At 46.2% G+C, this 17,346-nt stretch overlaps 1 long non-coding RNA gene and 2 pseudogenes across 2 annotated transcripts in view; 1 reads left to right on the top strand and 2 right to left on the bottom strand.

The window, feature by feature from the left end:
• LOC149360124 (very long chain fatty acid elongase AAEL008004 pseudogene) overlaps positions 1-833 on the bottom strand; it is a 2,902-nt pseudogene extending 2,069 nt beyond the window's left edge. The window contains exon 1 of the transcript XR_016288310.1: positions 698-833. The product of XR_016288310.1 is annotated as a very long chain fatty acid elongase AAEL008004 pseudogene (transcript). The remainder of the gene's footprint in view (positions 1-697) is intronic.
• A 5,767-nt stretch (positions 834-6,600) lies between these two features.
• On the bottom strand, positions 6,601-16,752 carry LOC149360122 (uncharacterized; annotated as a pseudogene).
• LOC149360123 (uncharacterized) lies at positions 14,839-15,914 on the top strand. The gene is made up of 2 exons (XR_016288309.1): positions 14,839-15,002; positions 15,797-15,914. It is a non-coding gene; the product is annotated as an uncharacterized LOC149360123 (long non-coding RNA).
• Positions 16,753-17,346: the final 594 nt, after the last annotated feature.

Raw genomic sequence — 17,346 nt, 5'->3', positions numbered from 1 at the left:
AGGGCGCGAGAAAGGTGGAAATAGAGGTCAGTGGCAGAGTACATTGCCCTTCAGTGGCCATAACTGGGACTATCAGGATAATGACAAAGCGACTCCATCAGTTTTCTTAGTAGTTAGGCAGGGGCCAAGCACGAGATTATGTAGAAAACTTCATGCCATGTTAACCAGTACTCCTTGCGTTCTTCGTTTTCGTTGATACAATATTACAGTTAATTTAACATAGTACATGAAAGACGTGCCTCTTAACCTAGGTTTGGCTTCAGGAGATTTTATGAACTTCATTTTTAAGTGGCGTGAAAATCTGTCGTAAACATAAACAAGAGCGCGGAATGTCTGAGTTTGACACAATGAATATTCGGATGTACCAGTACTTTAAATACATACAATAATATCGTATTGCATGCAAACACAATATGGCACAAATACTAAAGCGCATTACTGGTGAATATCTGTGGTGACACTCATGTGTTCCAAACCGTCTGTTTAAAAGCAAGGCTGCAGTTCCAGCTGATCATCCTGCTCGAATAAATAAATATTAGCAGAGAAGCTTAGCTCAATAAAGGTTAGCCCCCCCCCCCCCCCCCCCCGGCCCGCCTTCGCCTTTCTTGAGGAATAGAAAAGGAAGCGATGAAATGCCTCATGAGTCGACCGATAGACGTATGAAAGCTCTCCGACAAAAACAGACGGGCAGACATACCTCCGCGCAAGTGCTCGAGAAATCTCAAGCTGTCCAAGCCCTCGCGTCCACCTGTGCTTCCTTCACCGCGACACAGCTCTTCCAACTCACAGTCGAGTCAGTACGGTTTCTTTTTTTCTGTCTTTGGGAACTCAACACACGTGCCGGGAAAGACCTCGAGGGCGACACGAGAGACCGAGGCAGAGCAAGAAATGACGGTTTTAGAACGTCTCTGCGGAATCTCGCTGCTCATTGCTCGCTCTCGCAGTCAGTAATTAGCGAGCGAGCGTTGAGCTGAATGAAGTTGCTATTGTTCTCTCGCCTGACACACGTCGGTAGCACTTTCCTCTGTACCTCTTCAGCGCTGCTACTAGAAGAGATATGTATATATAACTTCCATTTTCCGGCTCAAGTCCGAGCTTCCGCCAGGGTGCGCTGAAATAGAGCCCCGCCCTCGCGTTTTCACCATCAGCCTAACTTTTCTGCTTACCTTTTGGGTTCTTTCTTGGGTATTTTTGGTGTCACGTGCGCGTCAACGGAAAAATTTGAGGGGATACCCTGTGTGGCGTCGTTGTTCTTTTAACTCGCAGTATTTACAGCTGCGTGGTTTTCGTGCGTACAAGAGGCCGAGTGCCCCCATTGGCTTAGAGCCAGCGAAGAATGGTGGCCATTCGTGCGAAGCATTATTGGCACAGAAAGCGGAAACGGATCACGCTTCCGTCAGTTCGGGCGTCTCCATAACCATAAGCAACGCCGAAGAGATACGATAAGTGCTCATCCTGTTTATCGCCGTGCCATGGATGGAATTCGTTTAACTCAGGGAATCGCAGCAGCATATATGACGTGCCGAAAAAAATCTGGAAATCTATGCGCGTATACTGCAACCACCTATTTCGCAAAAATAAAATAATTGTTGAAAAATTAAAAATTCACGCACGGCGACATACCCACCAATTCTAGCCAAAAGCCTTCTCCAACGGCAAAGAGTTTATGAATGCCATTACTTCATATATTGTAAGATTTCACTATAACGATCACTATATCCGCAGATATCCCGTCGACAGACACGTTTTTTTTTTATTTCCTATTAACGTTTCTGCTATCGACAAAAGCGTCCCCCATTGGTTTTCTATGGCAGTCTTAACTGCTTGATGCGAGCAGTGGAAAACTTTAAAAGAAAGGTTTCGCTGCACATTGGAAGAATTGACCATAACCTTCAATATTTCCATAATAGTGCCTTACAATTTTTCGATATTCAAAATTTTTATCCGAGGATGCTGGACATGGCACTTGCACGGTCACAGAATTGCAGCCCTGTCCTTTAAAAAGTCATTTCTGCGCATTTAATGATTTCCATCTTCATTCGAAGCTGTTTCCGCAACGAAACTTCAGCTGCAGTATCCTTTCCTAAAGATTTCACCACGTGAGAGAAGAAAAAATGGCTGAGGCTTAGCTGAGGTTAAGCCTAGTCAGATGCGAAGCATATTGATGGCTAGGCTTGGTAATACATGGCTTTCCTTGGTTGACGTTCATCCCGCTCTTCATCGGTCTCTGTGGCACGCTGAAGCTGTCGCTTCTCGTTCAAATCAGCCCTGCTTCTAGCCGGCATCCCAACACCTGGCCGCTTCGTAAGTGCCCGGAGAGCGAGGCAAGCTCAGCTTTATACCGCTGCTGTAGCGTCACGTCGTCAGCTGCAGCGCCTCTGATGTGGAGCCTCCACCGCCGCGGCCGACCGCGCGAGCCGGCAGCCCATCTCTCCTCTGCTGTGACGTCATGTTGTCACGTGGTTTCACGTGGTCATGCTAAAGGTCAATGGTAGCTCCACCGCCGCGCTCGACGGGCTGTAGTGTAGCTCTAGTAATATGCTTCGCAAATAAAGTTAGACAACCCTTCCTAGGCAAGCCGCACAATTTAACGCCGACCATCTTTGTTTCTTGTTTCGGAAAAGCGATCCTTTTTTCTAGTCACGAAATAGCCCTACCAGTCTGTCCAGCAGGAATTTCAAATGTAGCCGGTAAGCTTCAGTGACTTTATGAACATATTTCTAGAAGCTCAAAAAAAAAAACCGCCGTGGTGGCTCAGTGGTTACGGCGCTCGGCTGGTGACCCGAAAGACGCGGGTTCGATCCCGGCCGCGGCGGCCGAATTTCGATGGAGGCGAAATTCTAGAGGCCCGTGTACAGTGCGACGTCAGTGCGCGTTAAAAAACCCCAGCTGGTCGAAATTTCCGGAGCCCTCCACTACGGCATCCCTCGTAGCCTGAGTTGCTTTGGGACGTTAAATCCCAATAAACCAAACCAAACCAAAAAAAAAGCTTGTCAAGTCACGTTTACAAATCAGGACGAAGTACCGCAGGGGGTTAAAAGGCACTCGCAAATGGGCGTTTTTGCATTTTGCGTCCATCAAGATCTATAGCCGGCCCGGTAAGGGTTCAATGCCGTGGTTTTAGGCCCACCATGTTAACGCCATAGCGTTCAGACGGTGCTGCAAAGTTCTGTACATAGCTGCCGATCAGCGTGGCCGCCTGCCTGGCACTGTGTAGCACAGCGTATTCATTTTCTGTCAAACGCAAACCGGGAGAAGGTGGCCGCCAGAGCGTTCCAGGTCATTCTGATCACGAATGTACACACGGACATGCCCCAATACCAAACAGAAAATCGTGCCTGGTTTTAGAATGCGGTTTCAGATGTTCTGGCATTCTACAACAAAATATCTAGAACTGACTCGACTAATCTTGGTGCCACGTCGGAAGTTTTCTTACATCGTGCTTTTTACGCGGAAGCGCCCAGTAAGCGAGCTGCGGTCTATGCTTCTTTACTGAAGAACTGATGCCCATTTTAACAGCTACAGGTTGTTTTAATTATAGTTAAGTAATGGTCTGGATTAACTACAGCATAGAAGCTGCGCGTACTTTTATGGAGTCCTTGGTGAAAAAGTGCGCTATTTCAAAAAATAAAGATGGCGCACCAATGTTTGCCATGCTATATCTAGTCGCTGCTTGCAAATAAAATAGTATTGAGAACGCTCCATCGTATGAAACTAGGAAAGCAGCCCTTCCACAAAACTCCTTTGACAGAATGTTGATAGCAAGGCAACACATGATCCCCAAACAACATACACTGATAGTAGTAGTAGTAGTAGTGGTAGTAGTAGTAGTAGTAGTAGTGGTAGCAGTAGTAGTAGTAGTAGTAGTAGTAGTAGTAGTAGTAGTAGTGGTGGTGGTAGTAGTAGTAGTGGTAGTAGTAGTAGTGGTAGTAGTAGTAGTAGTAGAAGTAGTAGTAGTAGTAGTAGTGGTGGTGGTAGTAGTAGTGGTGGTAGTAGTAGTAGTGGTAGTAGTAGTAGTAGTAGTAGTAGTAGTAGTGGTAGTAGTAGTGGTGGTGGTAGTAGTAGTAGTGGTAGTAGTAGTAGTGGTAGTAGTAGTAGTAGTAGTAGTGGTAGCAGTAGTAGTAGTAGTAGTAGTAGTAGTAGTAGTAGTGGTAGTAGTAGTGGCGGTGGTAGCAGTAGTAGTGGTAGTAGTAGTAGTGGTAGTAGTAGTAGTAGTGGTAGAAGTAGTAGTAGTAGTAGTAGTGGTGGTGGTAGTAGTAGTAGTGGTAGTAGTAGTAGTAGTAGTAGTAGTAGTAGTAGTAGTAGTAGTAGTAGTAGTAGTAGTAGTAGAAGACCATTATTCGACCATAATTTGCAGGCTGAGCATGTCGACCACCTGGGCGACCAGAAGTCGCTGTTCTTCCTCCCCTTCAGCGCCAAGCCAGTCGAGCCAGGTGGTGATGGATAGGGAAGGCGGGGGGTAGGAACCCGACGGCTGAGCAGACGGGCAATAGAAGCACACTACGCAGAGCTGTTCCTCCTCAATGCATTTACTAGAGGTCAGTTTGCGATTCGAACTGTTTTGATTTGAAGCGTATATAGGGATATAGTACTAGGAGTTCAACGTTTGTCCCACCCTATGTGTTTTGCGTTCGTCTGTCGCAGCGCTATAGTGCTATATGCTTAAAAAAATCCAGACGCGTAATGTGTTGTTGAATTCCTTTGTATTCTTGAGGTCTCTTCTTATTAAAGAAGGTGCCGGATATTAGAGACGGAAAATGAAGGTGCTGTTGGGGCTAATTCCTGTCTCAAACACTGAAGCAGAAAAAAAGAAGGCTAAAAGAAAAGCCCGCCGATGATACATGTAAGAGAGTAGAACTGACGGATTTCGGCGCTTTTCTGATCAATATGAGAGCCTCCGTATCCTGCCCATCCGGCTCGTCCTGTTAAGACATCTACAAACTTGAAGTGGAAGGCCTAAGTAAGGTAGAAAAACTAAGTACTTTACAAAGCATAAATGGACGCTTAACCCTTAACGAACGCTTCATATCCTACTTAGACCTGGAGAGTGCAATAGAGGCTGTACTTTATTTCGTGTACTTTTGTCCGAAATGGAACGCTTCACAGATTACCACCAATGTCGAGTTAAAGGGTCAATACAGCGAGTCCACTACACTTGAATTTCTTTCAGAATTACAAGGTAGGCTACTTTCACGAAGTAATTTCTGCAGAGGCGTCCTTAAAGGGACCGAAAAATGAATTTTAAAGCAGAAGGGCGGATTACACAATTTGGTTCCTCTTCATTTATAAACACTGCTGCACAAACAAGAAATGAGGGCGCTGAGAAACTAACTCCGAACAACAATGACGTGCGCTAACTGCCCAATCCAATTTTTTTTTTTGTAAACGAAAACCTTATAGTGCGAAATGTTTGATTCGTCAACGGTTTCTTTACAAACGCCGAAGAAGATTTGTGCGAAGAATTTTTCGATCAGTGGATGTGCTAATTTTTTGTGCATTCCTACTCTGCAAACAATTATCGGTGAGCGCGACGGCGATTGAACGGCGAGGAGTTCAAACGAGACTAATATGGCTCCGGCCAGTGAGGCAGTCGTTAAATAGTTTTCGTGCTGCAAAGCGATAACTTATTCTCTCTCACGCAAAGCCGACACGGCCCACTGACGTGAGGTGCGGACAAACGTAAATGCAGCAGGCAATTGCCTTCGAATATTTTCCACCCGTTGCCTAACTGAAACTTCCAGCAGTGGTATGTGCATGCTGGCAGTGGACGTTGGTACGCTTTCTGGTTATGTTTCCAGAAGGGAAGGCGTGATGACGCAATAGAGTGCTCTGTTTACTTATGTCCGCAACTATACATATCATCGACGACCGCTTATGTGAAGTATTCTGTCACTGCGTCTGAACGGCGCTAAACCTTGTGGCGCCATTTGGTAGCAACAATTTAATCTACTTAAACGGCGCAGAAACTTGATCACAAACCCAACTGTGGGCTTTGGTTACACGAGGTACTGAACTACTAAGGAACGTTTCTGCCAAGCTTGGTCGTGACCTGCGCAGTAGAAATATAGAAAATGAAGCATTTTCTCGTGAAGGCTACGCCCGATGTTTCGGTGGCAGTTTCAAAAACTTTGTTTCCAATGCGCAGGACACTGACTAACAAGCATTTCGCATTTGATTTGAACCGCTTCTGACATCTTCTGACATTTTGTCAAGGCTGCAACAGACGTCCATTTAAACACGGATGCAAGAACAATAAAATCATTGCCCTGGGGGCGGTAACTACACGGTAGACAATAACAAAACTTGTTCCTTGTCGAATTTCGCGCTGGTAGTCACAACGAACACCAACCAACCCGCCCACTATAGCGTGCTTCGAAAACAAAGCTACTTGTAGCTGATTAGCGGAGACATATCGCGTGACTTTTAAACAGAAATATGTGGCCTTTATTTGTCATTAGAGCTTGATTTTAGAGCTACCGGTACCGCTCTTTTTATGGGTTATATAATGCTCCAGACCAGAGCGAGCCCAGTGCATGCACCCGGCGAAGAGGAGGAGGACGGTTGTTCCCAATGCGCGAGAGCTCTTTTAGTGCACCAACACTAAGGCTTCCACTCCGCCAAGAAGTCGATGTCTCTCAGTTTGGTGTGCTGTCCCCGGTCTTGTGGCGGGCTGCCCAACGGCTGATTAGTCGTGAGAGGTTGCTCGGGAAGGCCAACCTGAGTAGCACAAGCCACACCGATGGCGGTACCTACCGGCTCAGAGCAGTGGCGCATCGTTTAACCACTACACCGCTGCGCCAGGAGTGGTATGAGTGCTCCCACTCATGAGTGGTATGAATTAAGAGTGCTCCCAGGGATCTATGAATGTAGAGGATGACCAAGCTCCCCATCCCACCTTGAACTCGGAGTTGGCAACGGCGTGCCATTTTCATACAATGCATTTCTTGTACATCGAAAGACGCCGTAATAGATGCGTAACTGGCGATTATAATTACCTAATAATTTCTAAAGAAAAAAAGGCCGTTCGTTTAACAACTCGTTTCATTTTACCGAGTTCTGTTCATGTGGATGGATGCACTGATGATGGCAATATTTCGCAGCACGATGTCGCTTCAGCTTGATTAAAATGAACTTCAATGGCAAATTAACATTATAAATTATCGCTTTGTGCCTGTTAAGACACTATCTTCTACAAATATGGGGCAAGATCTTTAAATTGTCGACCTGATGTTATATATCACCTACAAATATGGGGCGAGATCATTTCGTTGTCTTCATGATGTTATAAGACGCTTTGGCCATTTGTCTCTCCATATATGCGGGGGCTGACGGTACACCCCTTCAAACCGCGATTATTGTTGAAAAATCTTACTTATTCGGCTATTTCAGGCAATGTAATTAAAAAAATTACCGCGCGCTAGGTAACCGCTCAGCGAAACTGGCGGCATGGTATTTTTGTTCATTCGAAAATTGATGCAATGAAAGAAGCGTGCTCCATTCTGTCGGCCGGACCAGCGCCTCCTGCTTTTTAAGTGGCAATTGCAAGGGCTCCGTTCACACTGTGATTTCTTCGAACGCCTCGGTTCGTTTACTTGTCTTGAGGTGACGCGAATTGTGAGAGCTGTAGATGAAGTTTCAGCGTAAGCTGCTGGCATCGCTAGAGGATTCCGTTCCGTAAATCGCCGCTGCACTAACATGCAAAAGTAAAAAAAAAAAAGTTGTCCCTTTCCCGTATTGTGCGGCTAGTTATCCACTGCCTTCTCCCTCTCATTTTATCTGAACATGTGGAACATGCATGAAATCTAGCTCATTGGGTAGCGTAAGAAAGGGAAGTGTGAGAGGGCTTGGTTTCCCGAAATTGCGCTTCCTGTGACTGGCGTTGAAATCAATAAGTTGCTGGCTAAACGCGGGCGATGTCTCTAAGCGGACGATATCTTTGACAGCTACGCCGGCGGGCCTGCAGTAAATGTGGTCACGGTCGCCTTGCTAACGACCTTCACACACGTCATTCTCTTTGCCATTTGAAGCAGTCCATTTCGACCACAGTAATGATGCCGTTAGCGACGTCCCCACGTGCCCTCATGACGACTGTTTTCGCGAAATCGTTTGCGCGGAGCGGAAAACTCTTTTAACGCCTTCCTTCCCTTTGTCCTCTGCGAAGTGGTGTTCACGGACTTCACAGGAGGCAATCATGACCTGCGTTTTATTGCCTGCGAGGATTATGCTTTGTTCGCGTGACGCAGATGGCACGTGCGAACTCGCTTCATAGCTTCTTCGTTCGTGCGTAGACGTGGGAACCTTTCAAAACTTTTATGGTAGTACGTCACGTCGCCGTGGTTCTCCAGTATTGTGACAGTAATGAAGACAATGCTGTGAACAACGTGGATTTTGTCAGCGCACTTCTTCCTTTGTGGCCTCTCAGAGCTTATGAGATTTCCGGATGTTGTCTTGTTTTCACATAGCAGAAGTACTCCCGATAGTATGCCCGCCTTATTGAGAAACAGAGCTGGACGTTGCGAATTGGCAAAAGCAAATTACTGAAAAAAGTTGAGCCCTTGGACGAACGTTTTCGCAGCATATGTAACGTAAAGGAATCCGCCCAAATGGAACGTAGCAATCTGATGTGGTGTTGGCATATCTTGAAGGGGCAAAGAGAGGATGCCAAAGCAGTTGCTGACAAACTCCAGGTAGCATTCCGGAAATAAGCAAACGAGACCAAGCCACAATAAGAAAAACGAAGTGGCAGTTCCCATTTTTGGTAGAGGGCCCAGCCGGTGGATGGACGAAGTTGAAGAAAGAAACGGAACCTAATTAACTATTTCTACCCTTCAAGGGAACGTTTGTGCAGAAACAACCCAAATGAAAAGGGACTTGGCAGCTCCAGCATCATGTGCAGTGGATACGCATTGGTAAACACCGAGCAAATCCGCATTGCCAGGACTCCAAGCACACTGCAGGTTCTACGGCGCGAGACATTCAACTCGAACTGTTCGCAGGCCTCCTCCTGTGTAAGCATATGTGTGGCGCGTGGCAGTAGATGGAGCCACCAGCCCTGCAGCGACGGTCATACGTGAGGCTGCGGCACGGGAAAAACTTAACTGAACACGTAGCAAACTAAGCAGTAATCGGCATATGGTTCTTCGAGTGAACTTATTTCGCCACGGCACGAGCGATTGGTGCGCTCAAAAAAATTACCTTTTCTATTACGTTGTTCAAGTATGCGTCTATATATATTCACGCCCGACAGGAGAGTTGATAAATGCACGAAATCGGCTTCTAATTTTGATCAGAGACAACAAAGGCTGTGGTCCTTATCTTAATTTAAACGCAAATCACCTCGAGATATTTGTCAAAAATCAGCGCAGAAAGCGAAAGCTGCGCACTGATCCGCGTGCTGACACATGATACCTCGCATGGCGTTTTGTGTTACTAAAACGTTGGGACGGAGTAAAAAAATAGAAAAGCGAAAAGCTGGAGCGCACCTAGTTGTGGCACGCATCGCAGTGTCTTTTCACAGTGGAGAGGGTAGCGCAACACTGCATCGGCATTTTACTTTTTAAACGAAGCGCAGCCGTTTTAACCCAACGCTGGGCAGCGGTTTCGTTTTCTGTACCGTACCAACATGGATGACTTAGTTCTCGGAGCGCCGAGAGATGGCGCTGCGCATTTCGCATATCTAGGGTGCCTCGATGCCAGCGCTGCGCCGTACAGGGTGGAGACACGACCTTCGTGGGCGCCATCTTAAGGCAAGCGCTGAAATGCGGGGCTACGGAGCGTCGGCCGGTATCCTTCTTTAGAACGTGCTTTCGCTAGCAGGCTGAGCTGTATAAGGTTTCTGCATATATGGTCACAGTTCTGAGCACTTTTTTCTTAGTGATATAAATGAGAAAAGAGCTCGCGTTTGCTTACAAGCGCAGCTTTTAGAGCAAATGACCACTGTGCAGCTAGGACAGCACTTACTTTTTGGCCTCTCAGGTGCTCAAAGCGGTTACTTTAACTGCAGTGAGTGCTTTAGAGAGCAATGCCTTTTGTACTGCCAGACCATGACGGAGTTTATAAGGTGCATGACATGCAAAAGGCTTTAACTGCGTCTGTTGATGCAGATGAACAACTAGTTGACGTTTTAGTCAGCCGCGCATATCAAAAATATTTTGCATCGCAGTCGTCTATTGTAGACAGTAAAATAGACACAGCAGAAAAAGATTATCCGTGATGAGTAGACCAAACTTTCACTCCTGCCACACGATGATGTACACAACATTTTATTTCAAAACAATCATCAACCGCTTGAAGCTGCCTCTGGCTGCATGCCTAGGAGGAGACATCTCTCAAACAGTTTATTCAAGGTTTGTGCCAGCGACAGTTTTGCTGCCGTACCCATCATCCGATTCTTCTGGCTGGCTTAGCCAACTTAAGTAAATACGCAGGCGCATCGTCACAAACCGTTCTAACAGTCTGTTCATAAGATTTGGGTGTTCCGCTCAATCAACCGCTGGAATGGGAACGGTTTGTTCGATAAGGCATTTAATGGTCTTCATTGGACTCTTCAAACGACAGATGTCTTTTTGTTCCGATAGGTTTTTAAAGAGACTTTCGCAAGAAGAAACAAAGTCAAGAACTTGCTCGCTCACATATACAAGGTTACGGGCTCCAGCATTATATTCTTTCAACTGCACTAGGGTATGCTCCTCTCGTACCTCTTCAGAAAGAAGCATTCGTGTGCACGGGGCGCAGGACCTTGCGGAAAGAGCAAGGGGCCTTACCAAGAACCCGGCCAGGTGAGCGACGATGTCGATTTCAGCTCTTGTCAATGACTCTATTGCTTCAATTTCATCACATGCTGAAGGTCCTTCATGCACTTCAGCTTCGTGCTGAACTTCTTTGATTTCGGCCGAAAAAAAATCAACCAGGTAAGCGCTGTCATCGATGTCGCGGCCTGAAGTTTTCGGAACTTTGAGGAACTGGCTGACAGTTAGAATCTTGAGTGCATTTTTTAGGTCGTATGAGCTCGGCACAGGTTAAATCATTCTGATGACCGAAAAAGGGTTTTCCAAACAATCTTGGACCATCCTCCCAGTCAAAACAAAACTGTACCGGCGTTCTTTCAGCAGAAAGATGTGCAGCTGCAGGACTACTGTTGTTGACATGAGCACCCCTGCCTGGCTTGGCTTCCACACTTTTTTTACTCCTATTCCCAAGCCTTCGATGACTTCCATTGTGAGTTTGAGATGTGCAATGGCTTCCTCATATTTATTCTCATTCTTCAAACTGAGAGCGACTGAGGGATGGCGAGCAGTCATTATTGTGAACCATTTAAAAATTACTCCAAAAAACCACGCAGTTGATTCTGCTTCAGGTGGCAGCTTCCCGATTTCGATGTAATATCTAATCGCTGCTGGGGCTTCACGAAACAGCTGAACCGCTATCCCTACCTTCATTTTTGTAAAATGACCGTTAGATATGAGGATGTTGCTCAAGTTCGATGCGACCTGCAACTGGTCTGTGTCGAGTTTTAGAACAGCCTCCACATGCGCGATCGACACTTCATTGCTCGGCAACTTGAACCTTGCGACGATGGCATCGTTAAGATGCATTACATCTTTTCGCACCAAATGCCCTCTCAAATTTTTTAGCACATGCGCAGGGTCTGGCATGAAATACGGAACATTTTCGCTGTCACATGGATGTGGCACAGAACAAACAGTTACAGAACTGCGAGAACTCGACAGGTTCAGTGACCTCCACATGGAACGATTTGAACTACCCATGTCGCAAGTGACACATACCACGCGCAATGATATCTGGGTGCACAACTGTATTAAATGAAAGACAAAGTCTTTGAGCTTATCTCCACTGACAAACGCACCAGTGTAGTGGTAGGCAATTACTTGCTTCCATCTGGTATTCAAACCACCTACCATGAAAACAAGGGCATGGTTGGCAGGCTTGTCACTTTCGGGGAGCGTGATCTTGCCAAGAAAGCAGTCACTGCTACGTCCAGCTCCACACCTCTCCGAATTTCCAGCTCATCTAGGAAAAGGACGCAGTCCCTTTCAATCTCAGACATTGCAGCCACTTTGGCTTCCATTAAGGTTAGAATTTCTGTTAGCACACCAGGTAGGAAGGTTAAGTGTTGCAGTCTCCGGCACAGAGTCCTTCTAGATGGAAGCGGCTGCCCTTGTTCCAGTAAAAGGTTGTAGCCGGCCGAACCACATGCAAACTTAAGCTGTAGCGCCTTCTTGATCGTGTTGGCACCCCAGGAGCAATTCTTCCGGTTTTTCTTTTCTAAGGCAGCCTTTTGGTCCTGGTTTAGGAAGCTCAAATTTGAAGTCAACGTTGTAAGGTTGTCTTCGAGCTGCTTTGTTCTTTTTGCAGCTTTTTTCAGCTTTTTGTTTGCCTGCAACAAACTTCCTTCGAACTGGCTGCGTTTTCTTTTTTCGTCTTGCAGCTCTTTTCGCAGCTCACTTGTGGAAAGCGAGAAAATGTCGATTTGTTCTCCTGAATCTTCACGCGTGTTTTCAGGCATCGCTAGGGTCTCTTCCTGGTCAGGTGGCGTCTCAGGGGTTGGCGAAGAGCCTTTTGTAGCGTCAGGTGTAGAACTACCAGGAAAAAGCCGTGGTGCAGGCGGCTTTCTTCGCTTCGGCTGAGCTGTTCGCGCAGGAAAGAAAATAATTCATCAGTACCTAAATATATCCGAGGCTCTAGTGCTCCTCAGATTATCTGATGCGGATACTAGGCTATCAAGCCGAATGTGGGCAAACACTTACGTCTGAAATCAAACAACGTCGGGACAGCCGTTGACTTGAGGAGCCGCCGTCCATCCACTCTGTTGTCCTCAAACTCATCTTCCTCGAAGTGGCGCTAAAATGAGAGAGACGATAAAACTGTCATTTCGCGCCTCTGGTCGTGTGCACGCAAACAAATGAGGTAATAAAAAAGCGTTAAGGAAGCGGTATGATATTACAAGCACAGGATCACGAAGTATTTCTGTGGACGCCAACCAAGCGACAGCACTAATTCGGGTGTCGGACGGGCAAATTTAACTTCACTTAAATTTGGCTTAACCTCGGACCGGTATTTGCGCGTTTGACGACGGTGCACTTCGCCTCGCGATGTGTCATTGCATGGAGAAGAAAGAGCTGTATTCGGGATGAACTTCTGTACTGCGTAGGCACCTTGCTTCCTCGCGACCGCTTTCTTAAAGCGACGGCCAGTTCACAATAGAAGTTTCTTCGCGACTAGTCGAATTGCCAGCCATATACTGTAAACGACTTAATTTTCGCGAGGGCCTAACTTTCGCGTTCGTTGCGAATCGCAAATACCTCGAAAAATTATTCCCGTGAATAATTTGAGAAAAGGAAGGTGAAGGGGCCTATTATTTGTGCTGCGCAGAATTTAGCACTTGCGAAAAGACCACTTGCAAAATTCTAGGACGGCTAACTCATAGGCAGGTTTTTGCAACCAAAACTCCCTATTCATAACTGCATTTTCACTTCCTACTCTGGCCACAAAAGTGGGTAGGTAGCACGTGGGAGGTTCACCCGTCAGCCTCTATTATATTCTTTTTTGAAACGGAGAGAGGGGAATTCTCCTTAATCTGCGTGAACCGGAAGCCTCGACGGCTGCTACCAGCTTTCAAGATCGAGTGTAAAGGGCAGCTGTTGAGAGAGTACAATGGCGCATTCCTTCGACAAATACCGGGCTCCACCTGCTTCACGTGTTTTCACCGCGGCTCTGAACAAAAAAAATGTGCGATCGCGAGAGAGTAAAGATCATCGTGAGACACTCCGTGAATGATACGGAAGTTGAGTGTAGCTCACTGAAAGTGAAAAGACGCAATGATCCATATATTTAGCTTGTAAGCCTTCACATAACTGGTAATTCAAAATGTTCCGCCTCAAAAACAAAGCGCGCTACTTCGAATGCCAGGCAGTGCGATGCAACACGTGCTGTACCCAGACAACACCAAACATCCTGAGGACGTCCTCAAATGGTCCAAATGTCCTCAAGACTTCTAAAACATCCTCAATATGTCCTCATAATGTCCTAGGTTGGATTGTCCTGAAAACGTCCTCAAAACGATGTCCTCAGGTCATACGGGTGGGTTCGTGGTCCTCAAAATGTCCTCTCGAGGACATATCTGCGAACACGCATGCATGAAAATCACCAGCTAAATAATGCATGTAATCTGCATTCTACTATATAGCTCTATATGCTGTCCTAGTTTTCCAGATGCATTACTGCGCGGCGCTAGTCTTGAGTCTGAACAGTTTCTCTCCCTTTGACAACCTCATGCAGAAAAGGTTTGTTTGGGTAACGACAGCAAGCGTAGTCCGCAAATTTCTGAGCGCGGAAACGAGAGTAACCGCATTCAGAATGCTGCGCATTCATGCAGGCTTTTTAATGTAAATACGCTCTACTTGAACAAAGAGCATGTTTGCTGCGCACGAAGTGCAAACGACACAGACAAAAAAGTTTGGGCCGCTCCGGTTCGGGCACGGGTAATGCAACGTCGTACTGAACGTTATGCCACAACCCGCATCGCTGCTGGTTTCTGGCGTCTCGCAGTTACGAATGCCGTTCTTTTATGCGATGATGATATCGTGCTTATCATTTCTGCTAATCGTTTCCAGCCCTCCATGATGTAAACAGTGCCGCTAGCCATGCCGCTAGCTTTTCCTTCGGCGAAAGAGCCCGAGCCACAGGCTTGAATTCTGGTATGCCTGGGACCCATCTGTGTGTTGCTTGTAGACAAATTTCGATAAAAAGTTTGCATTCTCGCGATAAAAAATTGTTTTTCATAGAATCAAACGTTCCGTACCTCATAAAATCGCATACCGACCGCAAAATCATCATCATCATCATTATTGTGTGCGGCCAGTTTGAATTCAAGCCAAGCCTAGTCTGCATCCACAACATCGACTCACGCAAGACTAGCAAGACGCAAGTGACTCGCACGTGCGCGTTGTGGTGCGCAAATCATGGATACACGCAAAAAAAAAGTGAGTGATGCCTTTGTATATTTTCACGATGTGTGCCGATATTCATGCGCGGCAATTTTGCCGCACAAGGAAACGAATCGTTGACGCTAGCCTGTGCTCGCTGCGTGTGCCGAAGCTGATCCTGATCAACTGCCAAAACAGTGCAACCAGTTTGAGTGTGAATTCTGTGTGTAAGCAAACATTCTTTGCCAGACAGGACGTGTCGAGGCCTCGTTTCAGAAGCGAAGGCATTGAACCTGGGGCAGTATTGATTTTGTAGATGCAAGCGCTGATTGCAGTCAAGACCATTTTTCTCAGGTTGATGGCTAGGTTGGTTCTGAAGCGGATTTCGAACGCGATGACGAGGGCATAGCGACTTTTCGACGTAAGCTTCAAACGTGGCAGTAGAATCTGGGTCGTCGCATGCCGCTGCCACGTCGCTTTTGAAAGTGCTCCGTAGCCACAGGTGTTTTTCTGCGCTTCCTTCATCGGCGACAGCTTAGCGGCTTAGCTAAGCTCTCCGAGCTCTCTAAACTCCGAAAAAGTCGAGTGACCTTTCCGAAATGTCGGGAGAACAGTACCGTCGTTTAGGTGTAGAAGCAGGGATACATGTTGTAGTGATTAACTTTTATGGCAGTTGCTCATGCTGAAGGGCAGTGTTGCACTGTAAGTTGTAACTTGTATGTTCAAATATTAAAAGTCATATTTGCAGCACATTATTGTACTAGTAGCATTAAGAACTTCTTGCTTCCGTGCTTATGCTTGAACTGAATTACACATAATCAACTGCTGACTTTCCATTTATATTTCTTTAGGCAGCACAGAAGACAGCAGCTCAGAAGAGACGTAAAAAGACCGGCACAGCGCACAGGGATGGCGGCAAACAGCAGTGAAGCAACTGAAGAGCTCAGCAAATAAATGATTTTCATGAATTTTTCGCATTTTTTTCATGCAGCTTGACCAGCTATAACCTCCTCAGAATGTACTCAAAACATCATATAATACCCTTCTGAGGCTCTTCTGAGGATGTCCTGAGGCCGGACATGAGGACCTTTTCAGTACATTTTGAGGATCATTTGAGGACGTCCTCAGGATAAAGAATGTCCTCAGAAAAATATCCTCAGTATGTCCTCAGGATATTTCAGTGTTGTCTGGGTACTCACGTTTCTAACTAGGCTTCGAGCTGCAGCTTTGAAGGCACACAAAAATTCCTGTTGCGCACAGTGCGAGATTGGTGAACAAGGCAAAAAGACATATTCAAACCGCACAAAGTCAGTGCTTACAAGCGGATGGGCGAAGCTGTGTGGTATAATATTATTCCTACTGAAAGCGCATAACTGTGAGCGACATTTAGAAAAAGATCTAAAAGCTTTAGCGCAGACAACGACCACTAGAAAGACGGCACACAAACACAAGCGCTTGTGTTTGTGTGTGTCTCTCATCTTCCTCGTGGTCTGTGTCTGTTCGCGCTAAATTTTTTTTCATTATCTATATGAACAAACTAGCCAAAAAAAGAAGTTTTAATGATGCATAAAAACAGCACAGACATTGCGGCTTACCTCGCAGATCTTCGCGTTGTCATTCGCCTTCCAGTTCTCACGCTTCACTTTCGCCTCCCATATTTTTATCCGTCCCTCATCCCGTGGAAAACGAAAACATCGCGCTCCTTTCTTCGCCGAGCCGGCACACAATGGAACACAACACCCTGGCATGCTATTTTTCGTGAATTAAAGCGGTTCATCAGCTCAGCATCCAGCGCAAAACACAGCTTCGAACCCTCCACAGCAGCGGCACGAAAAGCGACTTGCCCCAAGATGGTAAGCGAGGAGAAGACGGCGGCGCGGCGCATGCCAAAGCGTGTCACCACCCAGGACGGCGGCGCTGGCATCGAGGCACCCTACGCATATCGTCTAATCGTCTATTCTCCTCGAACTACGGTATCTGCGGCCAGGCTCCGATTTATGTAACAATATATAACCGGTTGTAGGAATTAACCTCTCTGTTCTCTTGACGAAACAAAAACAACCTGTATTAAGCTGAATAAGATCTAAAATATCGTTTAGAAGCAGATGTTTCCTGTTTCGTAATTTGTTTTACGAAACCAGATTTATTTGCTGCTTTCACGAAACGGAACTCTTCTAGAAAAAACGCACTGCGCAGCTGTGCACCATTTTAGTTCATTGGATTTGTATCTCTGTGTTCATAAAGGTGGGAAAAAATCAGCCTTCTATCTTTTATTGTTTTTGTAATAATGAGTAAAATCTAACAAATGATTCCAATTGGGGCATTTAATGCCAGGAAAAACAAACACATATTAAATTAATCTTTTTTCAGAAAAACAGCATGCATTGCAGCATCTGTTTAG

Source organism: Amblyomma mixtum, chromosome 2 (assembly GCF_055824585.1).
Source record: "Amblyomma mixtum isolate Tamu chromosome 2, ASM5582458v1, whole genome shotgun sequence".
In the NCBI taxonomy this organism is placed as follows: Eukaryota; Metazoa; Arthropoda; class Arachnida; order Ixodida; family Ixodidae; genus Amblyomma; species Amblyomma mixtum.
The sequence above is the reverse complement of the archived record's forward strand: the minus strand, read 5'-3'. Positions and strand labels throughout refer to the sequence as shown.